General features: G+C 45.1%; 1 protein-coding gene and 1 non-coding gene across 3 annotated transcripts in view; one reads left to right on the top strand and one right to left on the bottom strand.

Moving 5' to 3' along the window:
- The window catches only part of LOC126169332 (spastin), a 487,567-nt gene that overhangs the window by 47,567 nt on the left and 427,453 nt on the right, over window positions 1-12,547 (top strand). The gene's annotated exons all lie outside the window — the stretch shown is intronic.
- Window positions 10,289-10,362, bottom strand: Trnat-ugu (transfer RNA threonine (anticodon UGU)). Its single transcript has one exon. It is a non-coding gene; the product is annotated as a tRNA-Thr (tRNA).

Raw genomic sequence — 12,547 nt, 5'->3', positions numbered from 1 at the left:
TTGAAGGAGAAAGAAAATTATGTTCGCGGGGCAGTCAGAAAGCAGAAAGTAATGCCTCATATTTGTGTTCTCCTTAATTCAGTTACATTCATAATGAAGAATTAGGCCCACTTCCGCAACAGCTTCTTCTACAGCCCACCCCAATAGAGCATTCTAGATCATCAGCAAGTTTAGAAAATAGTCGACATTGTCGTCCATATAAGACAGCATACCTCTGTTAAATTCCTTACCGCTAAGGTGAAAAAGCCCATCCGCATTCATGAAAGGCTGAAGAAGGCATGGAGATACTACGGTCGACTTCAGTTTCGTTGGCCGATGGGTTTGTCGCTGTAGAAAATCTGAACGGCACTCAGTTGGCTGGTGCAACGCAGTGACGTCATACAACATCCAGCGTGTCGACCAGATCATCTGTGGCGATCACCGTCTAACAACATATGAATTATCGCCAGTGACGCACCGGTAAAGGCACTTTGATGGTCGTTATTGAAAAACTAGGCTTCTCAAAGATGTGTGAGCGCTGCGTTCCGAAAATGTTGGCCAACTAGAAAAGAGACGAGGAAAACAGTTGTACACAATCTGTTGCAGCGCTGCAGTATGGAGGAGGAGGACTTTTGGCGAAGACTGTGACTGAATACGAGACTGTCATCTTTTTGATCTTGAATCCGAGTGGGGTCGATGGGTACTGTACAGATATACAGGGTGATTCAAAAAGAAAGAACATATTTCAGTTGTTTATTATAGACAGACCATGAAAGATAGAAACGTATTGCGCATGTCAGTGGATGGAAGAATGTTCAAAATACACATTCGGTGTTCGCACAGACACTATACCATATACTCACAAGGGAACCTCCCCATCGCACCCCCCCCCCCCCCCCTCAGATTTAGTTGTAAGTTGGCACAGTGGATAGGCCTTGGAAATACTGAACACAGATCGATCGAGATAACAGGAAGATGTTGAGTCGAACTATGAAAAAAATAAGCAAAATATACAAACTGAGTAGTGCATACGCAAGATAGGCAACATCAAGGATAATGTGAACTCAGGAGCGCCGTGGTTAGCGTGAGCAGCTGCGTAACGAGAGGTCCTTGGTTCAAGTCTTCCCGCGAGTGAAAAGTTTATCTTCGCAAAGTTATGATCTGTCCGTTCGTTCATTGGCGTCTCTGTTCATTGTAATAAGTTTAGTGTCTGTGTTTTGCGACCGCACCGCAAAACTGCGCCATTAGTAGACGAAAGTACGTGCCTCTCCAATGGGAACCGAAAACATTTGATCGCAAGGTCATAGGTCAACCGATTCCTCCACAGGAAAACACGTCTGATATATTCTATACGACACTGGTGACGGCATGTGCGTCACATGACAGGAATATGTTGTCGACCCACCTAACTTGTACACTTGGCGATGGGTAAAAAGATTCTTCTACCTTGCCCGATTTAGGTTTTCTTGTGGATGTGATAATCACTCCCAAAAATGTGATGAAAACAGAAGAGTTTGTAACATAAACTGCAGCAAATGAATGCAACAGATTCACAGTCGCACAGTTTTCCCTGTGCTCTGTCAAAACATATGTTTTTAACGTTTTCAATTTTTTCCGTGTGTAGACCGTCAAATCCTGCATATGTCCAAGCAAATCTGAAGATGTCCTAGAATTTTGGAGAGCGAAGTTGTTTATATAAAAAAAATAAACTTTTCACTCGCGGGAAGACTTGAACCAAGGATCTCTCGTTCCGCAGCTGCTCACGCTAACCATTTTCTTTTTTTTTTAATCTCATTTTGTTCGTTTTTGTTCGTTGAATCTGATCAGGGCGGACGTCGTAAGACCTCCTTTTGAGTTCGTTGTTGTTCTATTAACTCAGTTTTTTTTTATTACAGAGGGCAGCTAACCCTCAGACCGAACACGCTGAGCTACCGTGCCGGCAGAACTTTAACCATTACGCTAATCCAGCTCATCAGCCATGGGACCACGGCGCTCTTGAGCTCACATTCTCCTTGATGTGGCCTATCTTGCACATGGACTACTCAGTTTGTATAGTTTGCTTATTTTTTTCATAGTTCCACACAACTTCTTCCTGTTTTCTCGATTGATCTGTGTTCAGTTTTTCAAGGCGTATCCACTGTGCCAACTTATAACTAAATCTGAGGGAAGTGCGATGGGGAGGTTCCCTTGTCAGAAAGAGCACCTTGCGTTGCTGAAGAGAGATTGAAGAGTAACCCATTTTACTGCACACCCGAATCAACAGGTCCGTGTGTATTGAACCGACAGCTGCAACAATTCCATTTCTCAGATTTTGAAAGATAGCTGCCATTGATGGGACGAAGACTGTCTTCCATGTACTACCACAGAAAAAACCGCAAGGTGTGATGTCTGATGAATTAGGAGGCCAAAAGCAACGAACAATATCTTGTTCACTTCCTCGAATCCAAAGTCGTGGGATGGTGGTGTTAATAAAAAACGCCGTACGGTGGAATTGAGGCGCGGCGTCGCCATACGTAAAAATGAAATCATTGGAATCTTCGTAAAGTTGAGGAAACAGCCAGTTTTGCAGAATGTCCAGACATGACGTTCGTGTCATAGAGAGCTCCATAACCTTTGTTGATAATAATGTCACAAAACACATTTAGTTTCGGTGGGTCATTTTCATGTTCGACGAAGACGCCGTGGTTTCATGACCCCAAATTCTTGCATTATGGCGGCTTACTTTACTCGATAGACGATCGTCGATTCATCCGAGAAGACGTGTCTTTCAGAAAAAGTGTCCTCTTTACTATCCTGGACAGCTGAAGTGCAAAATCCATACCTTCTGTTACGGTCACCGGGACGCAATTGCTGCAGTAGCTACAGCTTGTTAGGCTTCATACGCAGGCATCGTTTAAAACACGCCACACCGTTGTTTGAGGCTGTTGAAGATCCTAGCCTAACCGTCCTGTGGACTTCCGATGGCTCCATGTGAATGCATCTCGAATACGCTCGACATTTTAATTGGACGTGCGTGTTCGACCAGTGCTCTTAGCTTTGCTCATGCAGTCAACTTCAAAAAACTTTCTTATGCCGGAAGTAAATCTCCCGGATGGCTTCTTGTTGAACCGACGGCGGAATGCACGTTGCACTTGAACAATGGATTGACTTTTCGCAAAGTCCAACACACAAAATGATTTCTCTTGTGATGTAGTTCCCATGTTGCTACAAACAACACCGCAGTTGTCTCAAAACTTTGAACCGACCTCTGTCCAGTGACACACGCAATGTGTTTCTATTTTTTTATAGTTTGTTTGTAATAAACAATTGCAATCTGCTCTTTCTTTTTCAATCACGAGGTACACGATCTTGTTTCAAGGTGGGAAAAAGTGGACAAAGTTAGTGAATATATTGAAAAGTGACAAATTAATGTTGAATGTTGTAACTGTTATCGTGTGTACATGGTATTTACTTGTGCTGAAAAAAAATAATAAATAAAAAAATGGAGACTACTTTGACTGACTCTGAATTGGTAAGAGAACACTGCGCCGTGAAAAAGTTGCTTTGAATTGTCGCTACATACAATCCAAAAGTCTGAAATTGAATCCTCTGTGGGTGGTAGCATTCTTACTGTCAACTGTTACTTCTTTCATCTCTAGCATTGAATTCTGTGAAAAAGGCAATTTGCACCACTGTTAGGAGGTCTCGTTAAACCCTGTAACTGGCTGAATAAGTCAGTACAAATTTTAGGAGGCGGCTAAGGCTGCCGCTTCATATAGGACAATTTCCAGTAAAGAACGGAGATATTCAAACCGGGACAAATTTTATATTTTTTTACGTAATCGTGGGAGTTCTGTTGCTGGTGAAGATAACGCTTGAAGCAGCAATCACAAAAAAGGCGTACAGCTTCAGCGCCCAAGATGTGCGTTTTTGTTGACTGCTACAGTCTTCCCAAGGCTGAAGCAGTACAAACGCCTTGGAGTGGCCTGAAGTTGACGTTTATATTCTCATACAACTTGGCACTTTCCTATGTTTGCTATCCGGTTTGCGTAGCTCGGCGAAGGACAACTTGCACAACACCGGGTCCCAGTGTAAGCAGTTCTGACTCCAAGCTAGAGAGAGTTTCGGATGTTGTTAATGAACTATAGACTAAAGTTTAATCCATTTTTAACTGAAGGTACGTAAAGGACGCAAAAAATTAAATATGCAAAATTTTAATGTTGAGAGGCTATAACAAACACTTCATGCAACAAAACAATTACAGGTGCACTGTCCATGAAGCTTTTGATGCTTGTGATATTCGGAAAAGGTGTTCAGATTGCCGCATGATGAATATTGTTTTATAGACGTTGCTGAAAATTTCATCCGTTTATATTACTGCACAACTGGCGTATGTGTTAATGATGTCCGACACGCTCAAAACAACCAAGTGTTGCGCGAATGATGGGTGGAGCTTCAGCCAAACGGGGGAATATGTCTTAGTGTCTATCGATGTAACGAGCACCAAACTCTTCATCTCCCAACACAAAAAGAATTCCATAGGAGAGAGTTCGCGAGAAGGTGGTGGCCACAATACTAAACAACCCCTCCCAATCCGCAAATGGTGGAAACATTGTCTAAATGTTCTCCGAAATCAGCGGTGTCATTTGATGGGCCCCGTCATGCTGGAACTACACGATCCAGTTACATTGTGACCACCGCCTATGTTCGACGACAACGTGCAAGAACCACTCAGATGGCAGATGGTAGCACTAGCAGTGGAGGGGTGTATAAAGCGTGTCGAGGGGACGCGGACAACAGTGCAGTCATTGTCGTAATACGGAAACGAAGCGACTTGCCCGACGTCCAAATGGGCATGATCATTGGCTTTCAGTCAAAGGGTGGAAGCATTTCCGAAAAGACTAAGTTTGTTAACTGTCCTCGTGCCGGAGTGTTTAAAGTACATGGCAAATTGGCGCTATCGAAAACTGGTGCCGAGGCAATAGTGTGCACCACGGCCCATAGATGACGGGGGCAAATGCCGGCTGCAGAGACATAAGCGATACGCGCGAATAGACGTGCAGCTGTTGAGCAACTGACAGCCCAGATGAACCAAGCTGCTGACAGTGTCATGTCAACGAGCGTTCAGCGAACGTTGCTGCGTGTGGGCCTCCGTAGCAGGCACGTTGTTCGTGCACCAATACTGACTGCTGTGCATAGGCGACGAATTTCCACGTCAGTACCGCAGCTACAGGTCCACTGAGTGGCCTTTTCAGCTGAATCACGTTTCATGCTCCGTAGGACAGGAACGTCTGAAAGCAAACACCCTGCAACGGTCGTCGGAAGGGTTCACCCAGGAGGACGAAGCCTTGTGGTCTGGGAAATGTTTCCGTGGCATTCCCTGGTGACCTCGTCATTCTGGAAGGCACACTGGTATGCATCTGTCCTTGAGGACCACCCATTTTGCTGTTTGTTTTTCTTCAGCACTATGCCATCGACCAGCAAGACAATGCAACATGTCGCACGGGGCGCAGTGTCCGTGCGTGGTTTGAAGAGCACCGGGATGAGTTTACCTTACTCTCCTGGCCACCAAACTTCCCAGATTAAAACCCAGTCGAGAGTCTTGTTGCCCTTCACAGCAAGCCACGCTAGGCTTACATTTCAGCAAGATAATGCACACCTGCGAACGGCGAGAGTTTCTACTGCTTGTCTTCGTGCTTGCCAAACCCTACGTTGGCCAGCAAAGTCATCGAGTCTCCCTTTAATTGGGAACGTCTGAAGTATAATGGGCAGGCCCCTCCAACCAGCTCCGGATTTTGACGATCTAACGCGTCAGTTAGGCACAATTTGGCACGATATACTTCAGGAGGACAAAACTGAAATTCAAATGGCTCTAAGCACTATGGGACTTAACATCTGAGGCCATCAATCGCCTAGACTTAGGACTATTTATACCTAAATAACCTAAGAACATCACACACATCCATGCCCGCGGCAGGATTCGAACCTGCGACCGTAGCAGCAGAACGGTTCCGGGCTGAAGCGCCTAGAACCGCTCGGCCACAGCGGCCGGCTCAGGAGGACATCTAACAACTCTGTCAATCAATGCCTTGCCGAATAACTGCTTGCTTAAGTGCCAGAGGTGGACCAATGCGTTATTGACTTGTTCAGTCCGTGAAATTCTTTCTCTTGAATAAATCATCCAGTTTTTCTGAAGCTGTAATCATTTATATGACGGTAAATGTACGTTGCATTTATCAGTTTCTGTCGCTTCGGATATTTCCTTCGTGGTGCGTAGCTTTTTCGGGCCTTAGAGTGTTTGTGATTAACCGGAGGATAGTTATCCAAGTTTTCTTCCTCACCCATTTTTAAGATTATAGCAGCACTTAAGCATTTCTCCACTCTTCTGGATGGAAATAGATGTTCCACTTTCATTAGTTTCTTCTCATAGTTACTTGCTGATGGCCATACCGCTCACACAAGATGATTGGGCGATATAAATCCGCTCTTGAACTTAAGTCTCACGAAAAGAAAACTAGTGAAACCAACATCATTCATTGCTGTTTCGCGTATAAGTTGTAGAACGGTGTTGATAACCTGCTACATTGCTCTACAGTGCCAACAGATGAGATTTTCACTATTCAAGACATGGCGAAAGCATCACCTCCGTTTAGTATCGTCACTTCTGAAAATCGTCGTTTTGGAGTCTTTATTTGCCTCCAGAATATTTGTGGCGTCCCAATAATGTGGGCTACGAAAGGACTTTATGTGGAGGACATCAGCAACTGGGTAACATCTGCATGTACTTCTACATCTACATGGATACTCTGCAAATCACATTCAAGTGCCTGGCAGAGGGTTCATCTAACCACCTTCACAATTCTCTATTATTCCAATTTCGTATAGCGCGCGGAATGAATGAAAATCCTATATCTTTCCGTACGAGCTCTGATTTCCCTTATTTTATCGCGGTGATCGTTCCTCCCTATGGAGGTCGGTATAAACAAAATATTTTCGCATTCGGAGAAGAAAGCTTGTGATCGGAATTTCGTGACAAGATTCCGTCGCAACGAAAAACGCCTTTCCTTTAATGATTTCTAGCCCAAATCCTGTATCACTTCTGTGACACTCTCTCCTATATTTCGCGATAATAAAAAACGTGCTGCCCTTTGAATTTTTTCGATGTACTCCGTCAGTCCTATCTGGTAAGGATCCCACACCGCGCAGCAGTGTACTAAAAGAGGACGGACAAACGTAGTGTAGGCAGTCTCCTTAGTAGGTCTGTCACATTTTTTAAGTGTCCTGCCAGTAAAACGCAGTCATTGGTTAGCCTTCCCCACAAAATTTTCTGGTTCAAATGGTTCTGAGCACTATGGGACTCAACATCTTAGGTCATAAGTCCCCTAGAACTTAGAACTACTGAAGCCTAACTAACCTAAGGACATCACACACACCCATGCCCGAGGCAGGATTCGAACCTGCGACCGTAGCAGTCCCGCGGTTCCGGACTGCAGCGCCAGAACCGCTAGACCACAGTGGCCGGCAAAATTTTCTGTGTGTTCCTTCCAGTTTAAGTTGTTCGTAATTGTAATACCTAGGTATTTAGTTGAATTTACGGCTTTTAGATTAGACTGATTTATCGTGTAACCGAAGTTTGAGTTCCTTTTAGCACTCATGTGGATGACCTCACTCTTTTCGTTATTTAGGGTCAACTGCCACTTTTCCCACCATTCCGATATTGTTTATAAATCGTTTTGCAGTTTGTTTTGATCTTCTGATGACTTTTAGTCGATAAACGACAGCGTCATCTGCAAACAACCGAAGACGGCTGCTCAGATTGTCTCCAAAATCGTGTATATAGACGAGGAACAGCAAAGGGCCTATAACACTACCTTGGGGAACGCCAGAAATCACTTCTGTTTCACTCGATGATTCGTATATTCGAAGAGTAAGAATCCGATTCAGCGTGAATGACAATTTATTAACTGCACGACCAATTTCGGAACCGCTTCTTCAGGTCCTAACGATAAACTAAAAACAATAAAACACGCGTGGCTGTCGGTGACGTGCTCCGCTGGCTTTTCGTAGCTATCTCACACACAGAGCGACATGAGCTTCACTTTCCATACTGACTGATCCGACCGCCAAGCATTTACGATTTTTTTAAATTAACTGTTAGCTCCTTTGGATGGAGCTGTAATGCTCTGAAACCGGTGGTGCAGGTAATAAGTAAATTCTCCTCACAACTGGTGCGGACTCTTACTTTAAGAATCCAAAGCATAACGTGAGCACCCGAGAAACAGAAATTCAGCGCAATCCACTCCGATGATTCCCTTGTATGGCATTAATTTCTTAGACTTTATGGCCAACGATATATACGATAGAACTGGGAGTTGATGTGCACACCTTGGTAGGTATTGTTGCAAAGTTTCACTGAACGAGAGATAAATTACAGTCAACGGATCTGGTTCGCCAGTAAACAGGAATTTCATGGTTGAGCACGAGACAGGTGATAGTGCTCGAGAATATCTCCTCTTTTGAAGTAAAACTTCACGACTGCTGACAGGGGATCGTATCACGGGAAATGCGGCACCGGACACGGCACGCCACGGCACGGCAGGGCGTGTTGCCTGTCTCCCCCTCTTGCCATCCATTCGCTGCACGTCTCACGTGCGGAGACACAACACGGCGTATTGATCTGCGCACGCACGCACGCCACGCGGGGGCACGCACTGCCGCACCTGTTGGTCCCGCCACGATCGGAATCACGCGCTTGCCTGCAACAGCCCTACGACGATCGGGTGATAAATATCGTGTAGACGTAAACCTGTGTATCACACTCCACTAAAGCCAACATCTGTGGCCCCTGTATCATTATGTTGTCAAATTACACTATTGGCCATTAAAATTGCTACACCAAGAAGAAATGCAGATGATAAACAGGTATTCATTGGACAAATATATTATACTAGAACTGACACGTTATTACATTTTCACGCAATTTGGGTGCATAGATCCTGAGAAATCAGTACCCAGAACAACCACCTCTGGCCGTAATAACGGCCTTGATACGCCTGGCTATTGAGTCAAACAGAGCTTGGATGGCATGTACGGGTACAGCTGCCCATTCAGCTTCAACACGATACCACAGTTCATCAAGAGTAGTGACTGGCGTATTGTGACGAGCCAGTTGCTCGGCCACCATTAACCAGACGTTTTCAATTGGTGAGAGATCTGGAGAATGTGCTGCACATGGCAGCAGTCAAACATTTTCTTTATCCAGAAAGGCCCGTACAGGACCTGCAACATGCGGTCGTGCATGATCCTGCTGAAATGTAGGGTTTCGCGGGGATCGAATGAAGGTTAGAGCCACGGGTCGTAACACATCTGAAATGTAACGTCCACTGTTCAACGTGCCGTCAATGCGAACAAGAGGTGACCCCATACCATCACGCCGGGTGATACGCCAGTATGGCGATGACGAATACACGCTTCCAATGTGCGTTCACCGCGATGTCGCCAAACACGGATGCGACCATCATGATGCTGTAAACAGAACCTGGATTCATCCGAAAAAATGACGTTTTGCCATTCGTGCACTAAAGTTGGTCGTTGAGTACACCATCGCAGGCGCTCCTGTCTGTGATGCAGCGTCAAGGGTTACCGCAGCCGTGGTCTCGGAGCTGATAGTCCATGCTGCTGCAAACGTCGTCGAACTGTTCGTGTACATGGTTGTTGTCTTGCAAACGTCCCCATATGTGGATTCAGGGATCGAGACGTGGCTGCACGATCCGTTACAGCCATGTGGATAAGACGCCTGTAATCTCGCCTGCTAGTGATACCAGGCCGTTGGGATCCAGCACGGCGTTCTGTATTACCTTCCTGATCCCACAGATTCTATATTCTGCTAACACTAATTGGATCTCGACCAACGCGAGCAGCAATGTCGCGACACGATAAACCGCAATCGCGATAGGCTACAATGCGATCTTTATCAAAGTCGGAAACCTGATGGTACGCATTTCTCCTCCTGACACGAGGCATCACAACAACGTTTCACCAGGCAACGCCGGTCAACTTCTGTTTGTATATGAGAAATAGGTTGGAAACTTTCCTCATGTCAGCACGTTGTAGGTGTCGTCACCGGCGCCAACTTTGTGTGAATTCTCTGAAAGCTAATCATTTGCATGTCACTACATCTTCTATATATACGAAGACAGTAACTTGTTCTCGAAAGAAGTTAGTGTTGATGGCCGTGCTGCTTTTCCCTGGAATAAATTATGACTAACTGAAAACCTCAGCAGCCGACAGGTGTTGTTCATATACCTCGATGTGGACAGCTGAAAAAGTGTGCCCCGACCGGGACTCGAACCCGGGATCTCCTGCTTACATGGCAGACGCTCTATCCATCTGAGCCACCGAGGACACAGATGAATAGCGCGACTGCAGGGACTAATATCTTGCACGCTTCCCGTGAGACTCGCATTCCCAACTGTCCACAATTCTACATATGTAATGTACCTTATAGACATTTTCTCAACCATTCATTACTCGCGCACGCGTTTTCGATTCCCGTAAGATTTTGGGCAACCTGTGCGCATTCGCACAGACGAAGGTCACTGGCTGGGTAGCCTTTAACTATATATACGAAGACAGTAACTTGTTCTCGAAAGAACAGTTACTGTTGATGACCGTGCAACTCTTCCCTGGAATAAATAGTACAATAAGGTACAATACATATCTGGAATTGTGGACAGTTGAGAATGTGAGTCTCACGGGAGGCGTGGTAGGGATAAGTCCCTGCACACATTTTCAGCTGTACCCATCGAGGTATATCAACAACACCTGACGGCAGCGGAAGTTTTCAGTTAGTTATCATTTACAACATCTTCTTCCTGTCGGTCTGTAGCACGTCATCTTTGTGGTGTAGCAATTTTAATGGCCAGTAGTGTAGTTTCTTGCAAAGGTTCATATTTGTAACGCATTATTATTTGAGTATTAATGGAGACATTTCGGAATATTTAGTGTCTACATCTACGTGATTACAGTTCACAGTTAAATGCGTGGCAGAGGGTACTTTGAACCACCTTCAGACTATTTCTATACCATTCCACCCTCCAAGAGCGCCTGTGAAAAATGTAAACTTACAGATTCCTGTTCGAGCTCTGATGTCTCTGATTTTATTATTATGATCATTTTTCCCTATGTAGGTGGGCGTTAACAAAATAGTTTCGCTTTTGGAGGAGAACGTTGGAGACGATTTCCCGATAACATCTCGCCTAATGAAAACCCATTTGTTTAAATGACTGCTACTCCAACTCGATATCACATCTGTGACACACACTCCCATGTTTCACGATAAAACGAGCTGCCCTTCTTTGGACTTTCCTTATGCCCTCCGTCAGCGCCGGCCGGAGTGGCCGAGCGGTTCTAGGCGCTACAGTCTGGAACCGCGCGACCGCTACGGTCGCAGGTTCGAATCCTGCCGTGGGCATGGATGTGTGTGATGTCCTTAGGTTAGTTAGGTTTAAGTAGTTCTAAGTTTTAGGGGACTGATGACCTCAGAAGTTAAGACCCATAGTGCGCAGAGCCATTTTTTTGAACAGACTCCGATAGTACAGAGGCTTTGTCAGTTTGCCAGTGCAAGGAAGATTTTAATGATTCCGGTGTTAAAAAGACATTGCTGTGCTTAGCACTCATTTTCCCATGTCATTCTCAATGGAGAGAAGTCTTCCGAAGTAAGAGTGATTTCAGGTGTGCCGCAGGGGAGTGTCGTAGGACCGTTGCCATTATATATATATATATATATATATATATATATAAAACCTTGTGGATAACATCGGAAATTCACTGAGTCTTTTTGCGGATGATGCTGTAGTATATCGAGAGGTTGTAACAAATGGAAAATTGTACTGAAGTGCAGGAGGATCTGCAACAAATTGACGCATGGTGCAGGGAACGGCAATTGAATCTCAATATAGACAAGTGTAATGTGCTGCGAATACATAGAAAGAAAGATCCTTTATCATTTAGCTACAATATAGCAGGTCAGCAACTGGAAGCAGTTAATTGCGTAAATTATCTGGGAGTAGGCATTAGGAGTTCAAAAATGGTTCAAATGGCTCGGAGCACTATGGGACTTAACATCTTAGGTCATCAGTCCCCTAGAACTTAGAACTACTTAAACCTAACTAACCTAAGGACATCACACACATCCATGCCCGAGGCAGGATTCGAACCTGCGACCGTAGCAGTCCCGCGGTTCCGGACTGCAGCGCCTAGAACCGCAAGACCACCGCGGCCGGCCATTAGGAGTTATTTAAAATGGAATGACCATATAAAATTAATCGTCAGTAAAGCAGATGCCAGACTGGGATTCATTGGAAGAATCCTAAGGAAATGCAGTCCGAAAACAAAGGAAGTAGGTTACAGTGCACTTGTTCGCCCACTGCTTGAATACTGCTCACCGGTGTGGGATCCGTGCCTCTTTGATAGAAGAGATAGAGAAGATCCAACGGAGAGCAGCGCGCTTCGTTACAGGATCATTTAGTAATCGCGAAAGCGTTACGGAGATGATAAACTCCAGTGGAAGACTCTGCAGGAGAGAAGC

This window comes from Schistocerca cancellata, chromosome 1 (assembly GCF_023864275.1).
Source record: "Schistocerca cancellata isolate TAMUIC-IGC-003103 chromosome 1, iqSchCanc2.1, whole genome shotgun sequence".
Lineage (NCBI taxonomy): Eukaryota > Metazoa > Arthropoda > Insecta > Orthoptera > Acrididae > Schistocerca > Schistocerca cancellata.
Note: the sequence above shows the minus strand (reverse complement) of the source record. Positions and strands in the feature narration are given on the sequence as shown.